The sequence below is a fragment of the Pelophylax lessonae genome (genome assembly GCF_965119305.1).
Source record: "Pelophylax lessonae genome assembly, chromosome: 3".
NCBI lineage: Eukaryota > Metazoa > Chordata > Amphibia > Anura > Ranidae > Pelophylax > Pelophylax lessonae.
Genome location: NC_138770.1, coordinates 482,708,038 through 482,727,977, shown reverse-complemented (window position 1 = coordinate 482,727,977; position 19,940 = coordinate 482,708,038). Strand labels below are relative to the sequence as shown.

At 43.7% G+C, this 19,940-nt stretch overlaps 1 protein-coding gene across 1 annotated transcript in view; it reads right to left on the bottom strand.

Annotated features, from left to right (window-relative positions):
- Positions 1-19,393, bottom strand: part of FBXO30 (F-box protein 30) — a 306,296-nt gene extending 286,903 nt beyond the window's left edge. Inside the window, exon 1 of the mRNA XM_082251345.1 lies at positions 19,337-19,393. The gene's annotated coding sequence lies outside the window, so the exon portion shown is untranslated. The remainder of the gene's footprint in view (positions 1-19,336) is intronic.
- Between the last annotated feature and the right edge of the window lie 547 nt (positions 19,394-19,940).

Below are 19,940 nucleotides of genomic sequence, written 5' to 3'. Positions count from 1 at the left end.
TTTCCTCAGTATTGGCCATTATAATTTGCACAGTGTTGAGCGGTGCTTGCTTTTTGTTGGACTTGGCTCCTTTAAAACTATGTTAGTTTTTAGGTATGTTTTACATTTACATCATAGTGTTTTTGTTGACCATTATTATGTGGTTAAAGTAGTAAGGTTTACTCCTTTAACCACCACATAATGCAAATGCATTGCCTTCAGAATGCATCTTTTGCAAAGTGTTAGGCAGAATTTATTTTGATGGCATAATTATTCATGCCCGATGATGCCATAAAGTGTTGTGTACAAGTAACACACCAAGAAAATACTGGTCAACAATAACTGTGTATGTAAATGTAAAACATACCTAAAAAGTAACCAAGTTTTAAAGGAGCCAACTAGTCCAACAAAAGCACTGCTCAACACTGTGCAAAAGTAATGGCCAAAAATAATGGCCAATACAGCAAAAGATTACCTGAAGGCAGATAGCTGACTTGTAGTTTAAAGAAGTTAAAGTGTTAGGCAGATATGGCATTTTTTTCATGCCTGATGCCCTAAAGTGTTTGGCACTTTGTGTCTCTCTTGTATTTTTGCTCACAGTGTTAAGCAGTGCTTTATTTATATGGCATTTTGAATGCTTTTGGTTCTGAATTAATGGCATTATTCCTGCCTGATATTAACCACTTAAGCCCCGGAGGATTTGGCTGCTAAAGGACCAGGGGTCTTTTTGCGATTTTTTACTGCGTGACTTTAACGGACAATTGCGCGGTCGTGCGACGCTGTACCTAAACGAATTTGACGTCCTTTTTTTCCCACAAACAGAGCTTTCTTTTGGTGGTATTTGATCACCTGTGCGATTTTTTGATCACGCGCTATAAACAAAAAAAGAGCGTAAATTTTGCAAAAATAACAATATTTTTCACATTTTTTTATATGAAATTCCCCAAAAAAAAAAAGTAAAAATCAAAATTTTTTAACATTTTTCGGCCAATTTGTTTTATGCTACCTATGTTTGGTAAAAAAAAAAAATCGCAAAAAGCGTATTTTGATTGGTTTGCGCAAAAGTTATCGCGTTTACTAACAAAGAGAAAGATTTTTGTCATTTTTGGTGTTTTTTTTTTTTAACGCGTAATGGCGGCGATCTGCGATTTTTTTTTCGGTACTGCGACATTGCGGCGGACAGATCGGACCCTTGACTGACATTTTTGACACTTTTGGGGTTACCAGTGACATTACTGCAGTAATCAGTGCTATACATATGCACTGTTACTGCAAAAATGACACTGGCAGGGAAGGGGTTAACTTTATTGGACAGGGAGGGGTTAAGTGTGTCCTAGGGGCGTGCTTTCTACTGTGTAGGGACATTCCTATTGGTGTAAAAGCAAAGATCAACCGTTCTACATAGTAGAAAGGTCAGATCTTTACTTTTACACAGGGAGAACTGACAGGCAGCTTGTTTACACAAGCTGCTCTGTCTTTCTCCCTTCACAGGAGCGATCGCAGTGTGACTGGCGAACATCGAGTCCGCCGGTCACACGCACTGACTTGCCTGTGAACGAGCCGCGGCGGGCGCGCGCCCGCCCGCGATAGGCTCGCAAGTCAGTGACAGGCGAGTGACGTACCGATACGTCACTCTGCCTGGCCGGGGCTGACCGCCGCAGTATATAGTCGTGCGGCGGTCGGCAACCGGTTAAAGTGTTGTTTACATTTTATTTTTGCCACTTAAACTTCAACCACATTGAAGTATTTTTTGGAAAAAATTTAATAAAAGTTGAAATATTATATTAGAAGTTGTACGTATCATTTTTTGTAAAATTATTCAAAGGATTATTTAACTAATCAAAGAAAGAACACTAGATTAAGCAAAAAAATAAAAAATTTAAATAATCATTAGATTAGTCGACTAATTGAAAAAATAATCGATAGATTAGTCGACAGACAAATTAATCGTTAGTTGCAGCCCTACCTAGCATATGCATATTTCTTTATATATTATATATCTCTATCTCTTTTGTTTTTTGCACATTTTAACCAATACCCGAGCCACCTATAGGTCTTGGGTGAGGTTAAAAGCAATATAAATTAAAAAAAAAAAAAAAACTATTCTTGGGAACATTTTTTGAATTTATTGTTTGATAAAACAGGACCTGATGTTTCCCTTCTGCGGCCAGCACATGAACACCTTGCCCTATAACCAACTGGTTGATTTGTCTGAACTAGTCTGACTGGTGTTTAGTTAATCCTACCCCATAAACAAGTGGAAATCTGGATGATTAGACTGTGTCCTAACACACAGTGGTAAGACACCAACTATGAATCTTGAACTCAGTTTGATAGATAAAAATTTTTATTTTTTATTTTTTTATATACAATTTTAAACTTTGATATTTGACATTTTCATATGTTTTAATGCATAAGCTCTATCCCTCTATGCTGATCGAATGGATCTTAAATGCTGCATTTATTTTGATATAATTTATTCATTGACATAGGTGGGATAATAAAATGTTCCCTGAAGAAGCCGAAGTCGTCTGCAAGGTATGTTGGGAGTGTTGTCACCCTAGAAGTTTCACCAACCTTTGACAATGCTGACTACTCTCTCCAGAAAACTATGATTATTAGGAGTCATTTTAATATGGAGGTCTTTGTTTTAACCTCCCTGGCGGTATGATTCTTTTGGATTTTAGGTTGCATGTAATTCTTGTGAATGAGCAGCCCAAACCAACTGTATACACATAATTTTATATATATATATATATATATATATATATATATATATATATATATATATATATATATATATATATATATATATATATACACACACACACACATATATACACACACATACACACACTGTGACAGGAAGTCAGGTAAATCTGGGAATGTAGTCACAGAGAGGAGACACATTCCCACCTGGTTTGGAAAGTTCACTAATTACTATAGGGTGTCGGCTGCCGAAGGCAGCAGGAAGGTGTAAAGAAGTTGAAAGGCCTTCAGCTGTTCAGAATGAGGAAATTAAGGCCTCTATAATTTGTCCAAAGGAAGTCCTATTGATTGCTGCCTCCTGTCGCCGTGTGGGCTGGGAGAGGAGGACAGACAGACGTGTGCCTCCCGACGCCGTGTGGGCATGGTAGAAGGACTACTGCCTCCTGTCGCTGTGTGGGCTGGGAGAGGAGGACAGACAGATGAGTGCCTCCCGACAAGCTGGTGAGCATGGGAAAAGACCCCCTGAAGTGATGTGCGCTAAGGAGGGTAAACAAGTGTGAAGACTTCTCAAAGGTGAGGACATGGACTGTTTTTCTATGTGGAAAGAAAACAAAGGGAGATGTTCCATACGAAGAGGAAAAGGGACATGTTAAATGAACTGTTTGCCGTGTGAAGAGATAAAACATGGACTATTGAGAGTCTGCTGTATGACCAGCCAAGTCTGCCCAACAGTAGGTTGGGGACAGACTTCATTAGGTAGGTTCCAGTGTGTGAGAAGGTAGCCGCCCACAGTGGCAAGGATTTATTTTGTTTTATTTTGGCTGTTTTGAGGCTTGCAATTGTGTGAAGTAAATTGCATGAATAAAACAAAGTGTTGTTTGCAACCACTGCTCGGCTATCTCTCTGTGAAAACGCACCCCCAAAGGGGTCATCCACGCCTACCACCGAGCTAATCCCTTACAATACATACATACATACACACACACACACACACACACACACACACACACAGTTGGTTTGGGCTGCTCATTCACAAGAATTACATATACAGGTCCTTCTAAAAAAATTAGCATATTGTGATAAAGTTCATCATTTTCTGTAATGTACTGATAAACATTAGACTTTCATATATTTTAGATTCATTACACACAACTGAAGTAGTGCAAGCCTTTTATTGTTTTTAATATTGATGATTTTGGCATACAGCTCATGAAAAACCAAAATTCCTATCTCAAAAAATTAGCATATCATGAAAATGTTCTCTAAACGAGCTATTAACCTAATCATCTGAATCAACTAATTAAAGCGGAGTTTCACCCATTTTTAATAGGTTGGAAAACATAGATCTATGTAATCCCCTTTAAAACGGCTTTTACCAATGGAAACTTTTTTTTTTTTGCTAGTAAATACCTTAACCACTTGCCTACAGTGCACTTTCACCCCCTTCCTGCCCAGACCGATTTTCAGCTTTCAGCGCTCTCACACTTTGACTGAGAATTACTCAGTCATGCAACACTGTACCCATACAAAAATTGTGTCCTTTTTTTTCACACAAATAGAGCTTTCTTTTGATGGTATTTGATCAATACTGGGTTTTTTATTTTTTGTGCTATAAATAAAAAAAGCCTGAAAATATCGTGAAAAAACACATTTTTCTTTGTTTGTCATAAAATTTTGCAAATTAGTAATTTTTCTTCACAAATTTTGGCCAAAATTTATACTGCTACTTATCTTTGGTAAAAATAACCCAAGTAAGTGTATATTATTTGGTCTTTGTGAAAGTTATAGAGTCCACAAGCTATGGTGCGAATCATTGAAAATTGATCACACTTGATCACACCTGATGTACTGAAGGCCTATCTCATTTCTTGAGACACTAAAAAGTCAGGAAAAGTACAAATACCCCCCAAATGACCCATTTTTGGAAAGTAGACATTCCAAGGTATTTAATAAGGGGCATGGTGAGTTTTTTGAAGTTGTAATTTTTTCCCACAATGCTTTGCAAAATGAAGATTTTTTTTTTTTTTTTTTTACAAATTGCCGTATTAACAGGTTATTTCTCTCACACAGCACATGTATACTTGCAACTACACCCCAAAACACATTCTACTACTCCTCCTGAGTATGGCGATACCACATGTGTGAGACTTTTTCACAGCCTGGCCACATACAGAGGCCTAACATCCAAGTAGCCCCGTCTGGCATTCTAGGAGCACAAATTACACATATAATTTCCTGACAACCTATCGCACTTTTGAAGGCCCTGGAGCACCAGGACAATGGAAACCCCCATAAAATAACCCCATTTTGGAAAGCAAACAGCCCAACGTATAATTTTTGAGGCATAATGAGTCTTTTGAATATGTCATTTTTTTCCACAAGTTTTTGGAAAATGTGGAAAGAAAATGAAAACATTTTTTTTTTTTTACACAAAGCTGTCCATTTATGCAATTTCTAACACATAGCATGTACATAGCAAAAATTGCACCCCAAAATACATTCTGCTATTCCTCCTGAGTATGGCGATACCACATGTGTAACACTTTTTCACAGCCTGGCCACATACATAGGCCTAACATCCAAGTAGCGCTTTACACAAAGTTGTCCATTTATCCACTTTAAGACTGGGCCTATTTTTGACACTTGGTGTTTACAAGCAAAAATCATTTTTTTTGCTAGAAAACTACTTGGAACCCCCAAACATTATATATTTTTTTTTAGCAGAGACCCTAGAGAATAAAATGGAGATCATTGCAATATTTTTTATCACACCATATTTGCGCAGCAGTCTTCCAAATGCGATTTTTTTGAAAAAAAATTCACTTTTTTTAACTAAAAAATAAGAAAACAGTAAATTTAGCCCAATTTTTTTCCATAATGTGAAAGATATTACGCCGAGTAATTAGATACCCAACATGTCATGCTTCAAAATTGCGCATGCTCACAGAATGGCGCCAAACATTGGTACTTAAAAATCCCCATAGGCAACATTTTAAAAATTTCTGCAGGTTACTAGCTTAGAGTTACAGAGGAGGTCTAGGGCTCAAATTATTGCTCTCGCTCTAACGATCGCGGCGATACCTCACATGTATGGTTTGAACACCGTTTACATATGTGGGCGGGACTTGCGTATGCGTTTGCTTCTGCGCGCGAGCTAACGGGGACAGGGCGCTTTAATTTTTTTTTTTTCCTATTTATTTTATTTATTATTTTTTTAATTTTACACAGTTTAAAAAAAAAATGTTTTGATCATTTTTATTCCTATTACAAGGAATGTAAACATCCCTTGTAATAGAAATAGGCATGACAGGTCCTCTTTATTGTGAGATCTGGGGTCAAAAAGACCTCACACCTCACAACTACACTAAAAAAAAAAAAAAAAGCAAAAAAAAAAAAAGCAAAAAAAAAAAAAAAAAAAAAAAAGCGGCCCTTTAAACCGGTTGCTAGGCAACATCTTTTGACGTAGCTCCGGTCCTCCAAGACCATAGAGTTGAATGAGGGCCATCTTGCCCTCACTCGACTTCCTGTCTCTGGGGATCCGGGACCGGATAGTTTTCCCCGCTGCCGGCGGGTCCGGTAAGCTGGGAAAACGTCTGGGACGCGGCAGGAGGGGGGGGGCACCTCTTCCCCTGCACCGTAAGGGTAATTCCGCGGCGAATCCGCCACTGGGACCACCCTTATCTGAAAGCCGACCGCCCGCCGTTTCAAAAAATACCGGGGTTATGGCAGCTATCTGCTGCCATAACCCCAGTATTTAGCTTTTAATGGCCAACGCATATAGTCGTTAGGCGGTCAGTAAGTGATTGCATGTATATGGCAAACAGGTGACAATGACTGATGGGGTGACAGGTGACAATGACTGATGGGGTGACAGGTGACAATGACTGATGGGGTGACAAGTGACAATGATTGATGGGGTGTCAAGTGACAATGATTGATGGGGTGACAGATGATGGTGACTGATGGGGTGACAGGTGACGGGCGATGGTCACTGATGGGTGACCGGTGACGGGCGATGGTGCACGGCGGTACTGATGGCAGTCTCTGGTGACCGGTGAACTTTAGGCTACGTTCACATGTGAGCGTAGCGATCATGGGCAGAATCACTGCGATTCTGCCCGTGATCCAGAAATCATTGCAAATGGCGGGACGCCTGTGATTTGCAATAGCACCCCAAACGCTGTGCGATGTTGCAGTGATTTCCGCCTGCCGAATCGAGGTAACATCACGCAAACAACGCATGACGCCCCAAAGAAACTCTTGTACCTTTTTTGGGCATCATGCGATGTTTGCGCGATGTTACTGCGATTCGGCAGGCGGAAATGGCGGCAACATCGCACAGCGTTTGGGGTGCTATTGCAAAAAACGGGCAACGCACAGGCGCCCCGCAATTTGCAATGATTTCCGGATCGCGGGCAGAATCGCGGTGATTCTGCCTGCGATCGCTGCGCTCACATGTGAACGTAGCCTTATGGGTGTCAATTTCTGGGCACTGATGAGGTGACTGTTGGGTGACAGGGGACATTGGCGGGGGGCTGAGGACTGTGTGGGGGGACCTTTATTGGTGCGATTTTACTTTGACAGGTATACAGAGCAGTAACTCAGTGTTTCTAGCTCTTCTCCCCTCATACTGGAAACTGTATGAGGAGAGAAGAGCTAGTAACACTGAGTTACTGCTCTTTGTTTACATTTTGTGATCGGCTGTGAATGGATTCACAGCCGATCACTTAGTAAACAGTCACTATCAGTGACTGTTTACTACCGCCGGTGACAGCTGTGTTCCTACGGAACACAGTGCCACCGACATGACCGCGCTGCGCGCTCCCGATCGCGCATGCGCGGTCATCTCCCGGGCGCCTCCATTGTGATCGGCTGTGTCATTGGAACACAGCCGATCACGTGGGAAACAGCCAATAGGCATGGCTGTTTCCCACGTGATCGGCTGTGTTCCAATGACACAGCCGATCACAATGGAGGCGCCCGGGAGATGACCGCGCATGCGCGATCGGGAGCGCGCAGCGCGGTCATGTCGGTGGGACACGCCGACACCGGCAGTGCACGGCGGCGCGCCCGCGATCGCGCGCCTGCCCTGCTTGAATGAGCGGACGTCATACGACGTCCGCCCAGGATAATAGCCGCACCGTCCCGCCGTCATGACGGCGGGCGGTAAGTGGTTAATTTCGGCTTTATTCCTCCTCTCCTCACTTCCTGGTCCGATCGGCGATGACGTCATTCGGCGATCCGCAGTGTCTGCTGGGATGTATTCTATTCCAGAAATCTCGCAGTAGCTGTATCTGTACTGAGCCGTGCCTGCCCCGCCTCCTCTCCTTGAGTTGCATTGTATGAATGTATTAAGGCCGTTCTCTGCCCCGCCTCCGCCCCGCCTCCTCTCATTGAGTTGTATTGCAATACAACTCAATGAGAGGAGGCGGGGCGGAGGCGGGGCAGAGAACGGCCTTAATACATTCATACAATGCAACTCAATGAGAGGAGGCGGGGCGGAGGCGGGGCAGAGAACAGCCTTAATATATTCTAAAATGCAACTCAATGAGAGGAGGCGGGGCGGAGGCGGGGCAGGCACGGCTCAGTACAGATATAGCTACTGCGAGATTTCTGGAATATTATACATCCCAGCAGACACTGCGGATCGCCGAATGACGTCATCGCCGATCGGACCAGGAAGTGAGGAGAAGAGGAATAAAGCCGAAATTAAGGTATTTACTAGCAAAAAAAAAAAAGTTTCCATTGGTAAAAGCCATTTTAAAGGGGATTACATAGATCTAAAGTTCCAAAAATGGGTGGAACTCCACTTTAACTCTTAACACCTGCAAAAGATTCCTGAGGCTTTTAATAACTCCCAGCCTGGTTCATTACTCAAAACCACAATCATGGGTAAGACTGCCGACCTGACTGCTGTCCAGAAGGCCATCATTGACACCCTCAAGCAAGAGGGTAAGACACAAAGAAATTTCTGAACGAATAGGCTGTTCCCAGAGTGCTGTATCAAGGCACCTCAGAGGGAAGTCTGTGGGAAGGAAAAAGTGTGGCAGAAAATGCTGCACAACGAGAAGAGGTGACAGGACCCTGAGGAAGATTGTGGAGAAGGACCGATTCCAGACCTTGGGGGACCTGCGGAAGCAGTGGACTGAGTCTGGAATAGAAACATCTAGAGCCACCGTGTACAGGCGTGTGCAGGAAATGGGCTACAGGTGCCGCATTCCCCAGGTCAAGCCACTTTTGAACCAGAAACAGCGGCAGAAGCGCCTGACCTGGGCTACAGAAAAGCAGCACTGGACTGGATGAAAGCAAATTTTGCATGTCATTCGGAAATCAAGGTGTCAGAGTCTGGAGGAAGACTGGGGAGAGGGAAATGCCAAAATGCCTGAAGTCCAGTGTCAAGTACCCACAGTCAGTGATGGTCTGGGGTGCCATGTCAGCTGCTGGTATTGGTCCACTGTGTTTTATCAAGGGCAGGGTCAATGCAGCTAGCTATCAGGAGATTTTGGAGCACTTCATGCTTCCATCTGCTGAAAAGCTTTATGGAGATGAAGATTTCATTTTTCAGCACGACCTGGCACCTGCTCACAGTGCCAAAACCACTGGTAAATGGTTTACTGACCATGGTATTACTGTGCTCAATTGGCCTGCCAACTCTCCTGACCTGAACCCCATAGAGAATTTGTGGGATGTTGTGAAGAGAAAGTTGAGAGACGCAAGACCCAACACTCTGGATGAGCTCAAGGCCGCTATCGAAGCATCCTGGGCCTCCATAACACCTCAGCAGTGCCACAGGCTGATTGCCTCCATGCCACGCCGCATTGAAGCAGTCATTTCTGCAAAAGGATTTCCGACCAAGTATTGAGTGCATAACTGAACATAATTATTTGAAGGATGACTTTTTTTGTATTAAAAACACTTTTTTTTTTTTTTTTTTTTATTGGTTGGATGAAATATGCTAATTTTTTGAGATAGGAATTTTGGTTTTTCATGAGCTGTATGCCAAAATCATCAATATTAACCACTTCACCACCGGAGGATTTTGCTGTCTTCCGTCCAGGCCACTTTTTGCGATTCGGCGCTGTGCGAATTTAACTGACAATTGCGCGGTCGTGCGACGCCGTACCCAAACAAAATTTACGTCCTTATTTTCCCACAAACAGAGCTTTCTTTTGGTGGTATTTTATCACCTGTGCGATTTTTACTTTTTGTGCTATAAACAAAAAAAAAAAAAAAAGCGTTTATTTTGAAAAAATAACAATATTTTTAACATTTTTTTTTATATGAAATTCCCCCCCCCCAAAAAAATGTAAAAATCTAATTTTTTTTTAATTTTTGGCCAATTTGTTTTCTGCTACCTATGTTTGGTAAAAACAAAAAAAAAAAAAAAAAAAAAAAAAAAAAATCGCAATAAGCGTATTTTGATTGGTTTGCGCAAAAGTTATTGCGTTTGCGCAAAAGTTATTGCGTTTACTAACTAAGGGAAAGATTTCTGTCATTTTTGGTGTTTTTTTTTTTTTTTAACGCGTAATGGCGGCGATCTGCAATTTTTTTTTTTTGCGGCATTGCGGCGGACAGATCGGACCCTTGACTGACATTTTTGACACTTTTGGGGGTACCAGTGACATTACTGCAGTAATCAGTGCTATATATATGCACTGTTACTGTAAAAATGACACTGGCAGAGAAGGGGTTAATTTTATTGGAGAGGGAGGGGTTAATGTATGCCTGGTGCTTACTGACGTGTGGGGGGGGGGGGAGGTGACTGAGTGACAGAAGGACAGATCAGATGTCCAACTATGCTGAACACTCCGATCTGTCAGTCCCTGTCACTATGGAGATCCGCCCGCTCTGTTTACACAGACGGGCGGATTTCCTCACTCGATTCCCCGACGATCGGGGCAGAGCAGCGGCGATCGCCGCTGCTCCTCCCTTGGCCCGACTCCCGCTGTGACTGAACAAGGGGTGGAGTCCAGCGACGTAGGTCTACGTCGCTGGACAGGATCGTGCCACATTGCCGCAGTAGCAGCAATGTGAGCAGGGCGGAAGTGGTTAAAAACAATAAAAGGCTTGCACTACTTCAGTTGTGTGTAATGAATCTAAAATATATGAAAGTCTAATGTTTATCAGCACATTACAGAAAATAATGAACTTTATCACAATATGCTAATTTTTTTGAGAAGGACCTGTACATACATATATATATTTACATAAAAAGTACAGTAAAACTGCAGGAAAGGGCACTGGGGGGCAAACTAATGTGATTTTTTTTTTTTATTTTGAATGGTATCAGTGTGTTTGGTGTGTTTTTACATTTGAATTTGCCGCCGGTTCCACCCCCCCTGCGAACGTCGCAGGAGACGGAAGCCGGGGCACGGAGACGATCGGGAGGAAGAACCGCTGCTAGACACATCGCTGACAAGGTAAGTAACCTCTTTTACAGGATCCAGCATGCTTCTGGCGGTACCCCGAGTGTGGCTCGGGGTTACCGCTTTTGGCTCTGAAATTTAACCCCGAGCCACACTCGGGAAAACCGCTAGGAAGGTTAAAACTAAAATTTTTAATGAATTGAAATGGGATTTTTTTTTTTTTTTTTTTAAATCAAGAAAAAGCTTTATTGAGAAAAATTCACACCATTACATTCAATAAAAGAAACACTGTCGGATGGCATCAAAACCATAAACATTACATAGTCCACACCATGCCACTGTCCCCCCAAGTTTATCACACATAGGTACAGTTCGATCCACAGAAAAGAGAACATAGTATATGGAAATGCAGGGAACTCCCCCACCCCAGACATTCGAACCAGAAATCAACAGATGTACCACCCAAGGAATTACAATAACAAACGGTCCAGAACGAGATCATCAGGGGCCATGCCCGGACTGTTCAACCATACTCCCCATACCTTTGAGAATTTCTGAGGTACCCCCCGATGCTGGTATATAACCTTCTCCATACGTAAAGTAGAACCCATCTGTTCCAGCCACATCCTATACATAGGTGCTTCCTGTGCTATCCAGTGTCTCAGGATGATTAAACGGGCCGAATGATGGGATTTTTGACTTACCGTAAAATCTATTTCTCTGATGTTCATTGACGGACAAACCTCTGATCTTCTTGACCATTGGGTTATACTGTCCCCCTACAGGAGTAGGACACTAGGCAGGAAAAAAAACTTGACAATGCCTATGGGGCAGTGCTGGAGGGTGCTGTGTCCCATCAATGAACTTTAGAGAAATGGATTTTACGGTAAGCCAAAAATCCCATTTTCCTCTTTCGTTCGATGACAGAGGAAGCCTTGTCCGCAGATCTGGAAGAGCCCGCTCGTGGCTTGCCAGACCAGATCCTCTTGGAACCCCCAGTGGAGGCCCTGAAGGGCTTTAATCTCTTATCTTGAGACCTTAAATGAGGTAATCTAAGGAGACTCCAAACAGGCGATACTCTACAAAGGGAAGATCAGATAAGGCCTTCTTAGAAGTCTGGTCCGCAGACCAGTATTTCAGCGAGATAATGCACCAAAAGGACCACTGCTGATACGGACAGCCTAGAAATCAAAGGAGCCGCATCCAAAGAGGCATCACAGATAAACTGTAGCCCCTGGACCAACTGATCCGCCAGCTCCACAAAGGCAGGGGGAAATATTTAGCCCACTCGGTCAGAGTTTGCAACACCAGGGCAATAGTAAATACCGGTCTAAGTGCCAAACCAGCCACACAGTGAACAAATAGCAGGCCAGAGCCTCCATGCTCCTATCACCCAGATTTCTAAAAGCCGGGGGCTCCTCAACCGGAATAAGGGAAGCTTTATTTAACCTGGAAACCAGCAAGTCCACTACAGGTGGGATCGTCCTCTTTAAGCAGGGAATCCTCATAAGGATACCGCATAGCAAAATGCTTAGGGACCACAAGAGTGTGTTTTGGACAACCCCACTGTTTTGTGACATTGTTGTCAAAGTAAACTGAAAGGGGGGGGGGGGAAACACCCTCGCTGCTTTAGAGGGCCTGTGGGTGCTAAAAGAGACCGGCGCCTCCGACGCAGCATCAGCCGCATCCTTCATTTTGAAAGTATCACGCCCTGACACAATCAGTGCATCCACCAGAGCTTTTCATGCGCGGCTAGAGGAGCAGAGAAATCATCCTCACTATCTGAGCACTCAAGGTGTGTGGACGCAGACCCAGTGGGGTGACTCGCATCTGCAGCGGCCGAAACAGATTCAGGATCTGAAGAGACGGACCCGGAAAACATAATCAGGGGACCCATGATTAGACCACCTACTGGATCTCGCAAAAAAAAAAAAAAAAAAAAAAAAAAAGAAGAAGGGGGGGGGGTTACCCTTCAAAGGAGGCCTGCATAATAGGAAATAGCCCCTTAAAAAAGGGGCCGCCCGCAGTGACGCAGATGCACAGGCAGGGTACCCTGATGGCCCCGAAGAGATAAAAATGGGCAGATAAAAATGGCATGGCTGCCATAAAAAAAAAAAAAAAAAAAAAAAAAAGCCGCCCCCCACATCACCACCCCTTCCAAGGGAGGCGACAAGCTGGCCGCATGGCCTAGTGGGGAGCAAGGCGCAGCCTACATTTTTGTGGAGGCCCAGCCGCAAGAACATGAATCCCAGCCAGGTAGATGCCCAAAAGAAGACCAGGGGCTTCAGCTAACCTCACTGGGGCAACCCCCCAACAGAGGAGCCAGACTCGACCGCAGCCTAAATTTTTGTGGTCGGCCAGCCGCTTGGGCACGAGCCCCAGTGGAGCCGACCGCCCAGGGGAAGCGATGGGGAGGGCGGATGCCCAAACAGAGGGTAGTGGCTTTAGCCACCCTCACCGGGGCCACCCCACATATCTCCCGACCAATAGGCCGCAAAGCAACAGCCTAAATTATTGGCCAGATCCGTCCGCTTGACCCGCAGATGCAAAACCACCCACTCCCCTAGCCCAACAACTGCAGCAGGGAGCCCAGAGTACATCCCTGCCCTAGACACCAACCCCCAGGGTGGAGAGGAACCAAAAACCCCACCCCAAAACCCTCCAAGGGGAAGAGGGGGGGCAGCTACTTGCCATACCAGGAACAGGTTGGGCACCGCTCCTGACATTATAAATTATATATATATATATTCAGACGAATATTCCTCGCGCCTAGGAGTGCCTAATTGAACGGGTTGAATACACTAATTAATATTAATAAAAATTAATAAAAAAAGCAGCTGCTATAAAGTGGGAAGTACCTGAGTAAAGAAACCTCAAACTAAATGGGATAATATAGCGCTTGCTGGTAGGAATAGGAGCAAAATGGGAATAAAATTACAATTAAAAAAAAGCTAATATAAATTACATAAAATCTATACCCTTAAAAAGTACGCACAGTGAGAAAAATATATATAAATAAATATCAATAAAAGTGTATAAATGTGCCAAGTGAAGTCCAAAATAGTTCATAGGTGACTTATGGCGCTTTTCCACTGCATGGAACCGTACCGGTTCGGCACGCTTTTGTGCTTCTCCACTGCTGGTACCGCATGGTATAGGGTCGGAACGGTTCGGTACGGTATAGGTTTGCTTTTCCACTGCATGGAACCGAACAGTACGGCTCTGAAAAAACAGTACCTACTCGATTGTGGTTCCAACAGGTACCATATCCCACAATCCTTTGCATGCAGTCACTACTAGCCACTGATTGGTCAGAGAATCACACCCACCCCGTTGTTATCCCACCCACTTAACTTTAGTACTACTTTAGTGGAAAAGCAAACCTATACCGTACCGAACCGTTCCGACACTATACCATGCGGTACCAGAAGTGGAAAAGCAAGCAGGGCCGCGTAGAGCCGAGCCAGTACTAGCCGGTACTTGCAGTGGAAAAGTGCCATTAGTGATAAATAGTCCATAAAAGTGCCAGAAAAAAGGTGCAAGTGCTTGGTGTTGGATCCTCCAATGGTCCAGAAAATCCAATCATAAAGGTGACTTCAAGAAAGGATAAGGTGTAAACTAAACAGATATGGTGGGTCTCAACTGCCTTACGACAAAGAGACCAATAGCGCTTTATGACCCTCCAGGTCAAAGAAGTGGTGACTGCTGGGCTCTGATCCCCCTAGACCGGAATCCCCCACGCTGAGCAGATAGGGTCCTCAAGGTCCTCCAGGTCGGATTAGGGAAAAGACAAAAAGGCTCCAAATGGTGCAGTACCGTTTAAAAAGTGCTTTATTGTAGTTAACAGGCAAACAAAGATAAAACACGCTATCTACTGCCCGCTGGTAAGGTGTCTGTAGTGTGGAGAGCGGATTGAGTTCCAGGCTGACTTCAGGGCTGACGGCGTGCGTTCCACCTGACGCGCGTTTCGTCAGATCGTATGACGTCTTCAGAGGCTCCTGACAGACCACCGTTCCATCGGAATGGGGGGGGGGGGCTAGACGTTTAACTCACAGGCCAGCCTCCGTCCAGTGGGGCTATGTCGCGGCCAACCTAGCGTGGAGCTGAGGCCTGCATGTACCCTTGCGAATCAAATAGTGCAGCGCTAAAAAATAACTTTGATAAATAAGTTACAAAAAATCATTGGTGCAGTGCAATCAAACAAGACCAACATGTAAAAAGTCCATAAAGGTCATGAATCCCAGGTATGGATCAGATGTGGAGAATGAGAAAGTCCAAAACAGAGGGTGAGGTCCCAAGATATGGTGAACAGAGAGGAAAAGAGGAGAAACACCCGTATTGAATGGATAAAATGGCTGCTTACCAAAAAGAATGGACCCCCAACTTAATGGACAGGCCACTCAGGCTTGGGAAAAAACACTCAGGATAGACTCCTTCCTCCACATGTATAAGCCAGGATCGCCTCCAAATACTCCTTAGGTCTCCCAGGTATCACACAGAGTCATAAAATGGCTCTGTACGGATTACTCCAGATCCTCTTCTGTACTGGAGTAATCCGTACAGAGCCATTTTATGACTCTGTGTGATATCTGGGAGACCTAAGGAGTATTTGGAGGCGATCCTGGCTTATACATGTGGAGGAAGGAGTCTATCCTGAGTGTTTTTTCCCAAGCCTGAGTGGCCTGTCCATTAAGTTGGGGGTCCATTCTTTTTGGTAAGCAGCCATTTTATCCATTCACTACGGGTGTATTTCCTCTCTGCTCACCATATCTTGGGACCTCACCCTCTGTTTTGGACTTTCTCATTCTCCACATCTGATCCATACCTGGGATTCATGACCTTTATGGACTTTTTACATTATGGTCTTGTTTGATTGCACTGCACCAATGATTTTTTGTAACTTATTTATCTAAGCTATTTTTTAGCGCTGCACTATTTGATTCGCATTATTGTTTGGATTTCTATAGGTCCAGTGTTCTAGCTGCTAAATATAGTTTCTATCTGTATTATCATTTAGCGCAGGATTCCCCCTTGATTATATCTGCATGTACCCTTGCTGGCCAGAATGGGGGGGACCCTCAGGATCTAGATTATCCAATCCGTTGCCCAGTCTGGCAGTTGATTGCAGGATTCTCACAGAAACAACACAAAGATAGGAAAAAGTTCCATGTAAAAAAGAAAAGAAGTCCTTACTCCTGACTAGGCAATGCCTATAGCTGAGAGTGGAGTAATAGGGATGTACCGATCCGATATTCGGATCGGATATCGGCGCCGATATGGCCATTTTAGATGGATCGGGGGGGGATTGGTAACATTGAGTGATCCACTGGCCGATCCGGTTTTTGCTTGGCAACGGCTCAGCCATCCCTTACTAGGTGCAGTAGTAGTATGGGATGGGAGCCGCTACTTCCTGTATAGGTCCGGCTCACAGGCGGAGTGATATCAGATGCACTCCGCCTGTGAATGGAGGAGCCGTACACATGAAGCAGCGGCTTTGCTCTGTACTGCAGCCGCTTGCTTTGTGTGTAGTTCCAGTATCAGCGATTTCACAACGCCAAATATCGGTATCGGGTCCAAAAAAGTCGGATCGGTGCATCCCTAGAGTATACCCTTTGGGACTGACCCATAGTCAAGCTTTTTCCTGCCTAGTGTCCTACTCCTGTAGGGGGCAGTATAACCCAATGGTCAAGATAAGGAGCGGTGTCCCATCAACGAACGAAAGAAAAAACAGGTTTAATTTTTACCTCATTCTCCAGTTATTGGCACCTAAAAAAAAAAACATTTTCCAGTGTCCTAAAAGGGATGCAGTGTCAGTGAATTTACCTCTGAAAATCTTTTTCCTGTATGCTGTGGGAGAGTTATAGTATGTCCAGACCTCAACATTTAGAGCAACACTTTTCACATTGCAGTGTACCCCCAGGCCCTATTTTGTCTAAAGTGTTTTTCAACCTTTTTTTCAGTCAGCGCACCCTTTAAAATTTTGGAGAATCTCGAAGCACCCCACTCTAAAATGTAAAAACGATTCTTACAGCTTTACATAATGCAGCAACACCCACATGTAGGGCACCCAAAGTTAAAGGTGATCTATTCTTCCAACTTGCACACTAGTAGTGACTAGTAATCCAATGTTTCTCTTAATCAGTCAGCTAATGTCACCCCAGCAATGTGCATAATGAGAACCCGTGGCTTTGTGTAGCTAAAAAGGTAGGTTTGATCCACCTGCTGGTTTGTATACAATTTTTGATCAAATTTTTTTATTTTAGGCATTTTGCCAAGGCACCCTGGTTGAAAAAGTCTGGTCTAAAACAGAAAAGTATAGAGGAAACAGGTATGATACTACAAGCCATATGCCATGAGGGAGACTTTACTGGCCACACACGTGTTTGGCAGACACTGCTTTCTGCTTATTTAAGTCCTCAAGGTGTTTTTTCCATTTATTTTCAAAGGTTAGCAACTACACAAAGGGAGTTAGGTTAGGCCCCTTTCACACTTGTGCAACTTGTAATGCAGTTTGGGACTGCAAAAATCGCATGACAAGTCATTCTCCATTATTTCCAATGAGTACCATTCATATCTGTGTGACTTAAAAGTCGCACCAACTTCAAAGTAGTCCCTGCACTATGACACGATTTTGATGCGTTTTGGGATTCAAAGACATTCAAGCCCAGTCAAACTCGCATCAAAATGGCGGCAACAAAGTTTCAGCAAAATCGCGGTAAAATCGTGCGACTTTGAAGTTGCACAAGTGTGAAATGGGCCTTAGTGATACTCCAGGTAAAAAGCCACCCCAAGGTTCCTTGCACACATAAACACCCAAGTGCTGGGCTGCCACTTACTCCTCAAACAGCAATGTTCACTGCTATTCTGGAACAAGTACCCCCTATTTAAAAGGTTAATGGGGGGGGGGGGATAGCTAGTAAAGACAAAACAATATAGCGTGTACAACCGCGACACAAATCATATTGTAATTGAATGTTATTAAAAATTACTTTTCAATCTGCTGCCGTTGTATGGCTACCTGGAGCTGTTCTGTACACAGAATGTGTACTCAAACCAACGCAGAAACAATTTCCTGCTTGTGTAATTGGCTCACCGATTTTCCCTGAAGTCTGCACTAAGATACAAAATTAGATTTCGGGCATTCCCTGCAACAAAAATGTCCTTTTTGGTGAGATACTCCCAATAGGAACACATCTAAATGGATGCAGACCCAGCAGCTTTTCTCATTAGTGCTCTGCAACTGACACAGCTGGTTGGTAATTATGAAAGCACTCCCATTAGACCCACTCAGCACAGAGGAACAATATGGATTTCTTCAGAATAACAAAAAAGGTAGAAATATGCAACAAAGTTTGGTAAAATCCTTATAAGTCTCGGTTCACACTTGTGCGATGCGGGAAGGCTGCGAATTCGCACCCTGTTCCCGTATCGCACCCGCACATCTGGCAGTTCACACTGCCATATGCGATACGCAGGGGGTGTCAATTAAATGTTAACGACACCTCCAGTTTGATCGCATATCGCAGTACGATCTCACAGTTCGCACAGGATCGGATCACACAAGTGTGAACCACTGTGCGATCCAATCCTGATGCGGCTGAAAAAAAAGGGTCATGTGCGAGTTTGGTGCGGATACAGTGCGAATTCAGCCATACAAAGTGTATGGCTGAATTTGCATCCGCACATCCGATCGCATGTAATGAAGGAGCAGTGCGCTCCGAATTACATGCGATCGCCGCACTCGCAATAATGTGAACCGGCCCTTAATGTACATAGATCACACACAGGGGAATGTTTTTTTTTTCTCAACAAAAATGGGAGTTACACTTTAAAGTATATGGATTGTTCTCAAAAGTGCCTTGCTATGGGCTCACCAGCCTGCATGCCCAGGGGTGAGTTAGGCTAGCAACCTAAAAAACGTAGCCAGATTCTTACAACTAGGTAAGGTTTTTTTTTTTTTTTTTTTTTAAACTGTGTAAAAGCGATAGTGAAGAAAAACATAATGCGATTATGTAGTTGTTACAGCTCATAACATTACAAACCGCAAAAGCTGGAAGAAATGTGCATTTGATTCCACTTAACATTAGCTTTGGAAATCTTTGGCCATTGAAGATGCTATGGCTCCCCAACACCCAGCAAGCATATAAAGATATATGTATATATATATAATCGACATAATGAACCTCGTAGATGCATAGTATTTGAGAGCCGCTTCGAAAACACTATCTGGTAAAAGTTGCATGCTAGAGAACTACTGGGCGTCACGAGCCTCAAAAACTTACCTCAGCTTGCGCAAACTGCGCGTCCCAGACAGGTCGACCGAGGCCTTCTCGCAGCGTGTGCTATAGCTTTGTTCCACACGTAATCTATACACTTTCTTTCACCTCGCGTTTTCCACTCTATTGTAAACAAGAGTATTCTCTTCTTTCTGTAGCAAGTCACCGATTACCTACTGATCGATCCTTTCCTTGGTACGTCCTAACTACCAGATAAGCGAAAGCCCTCCCTTCTCTTCCCAATAGACTAGAGGCGGTGACGTCATTCAACACACAGCGTGTCGCTAGGGTGATTGGTGCCATTTTTCTGGTAGGAACAGTTATATGCTGTGTTGAAAATAAAGTTTAAAGTAGCAAAACTATTTACAGACCAAGCTTTACGTGTTTTTGATCACTGCCTTTAGCAATATTGCATACCATTTGTAATAAATGTTAGTACTTATAAGTTATTTATTATTTTTCCTAGCAGTCACATGATAGCACAGCTTCGGGTCCTGGGCTGCTAATGCAGCTGTGAGGGGGAGAGTTCGACAATATCCAAAGCATTGGCACTGGTTGGGTGATGTAACTGCTGCAGGAATTGAGCATCGTTGTCGATTTTCACCAAGCC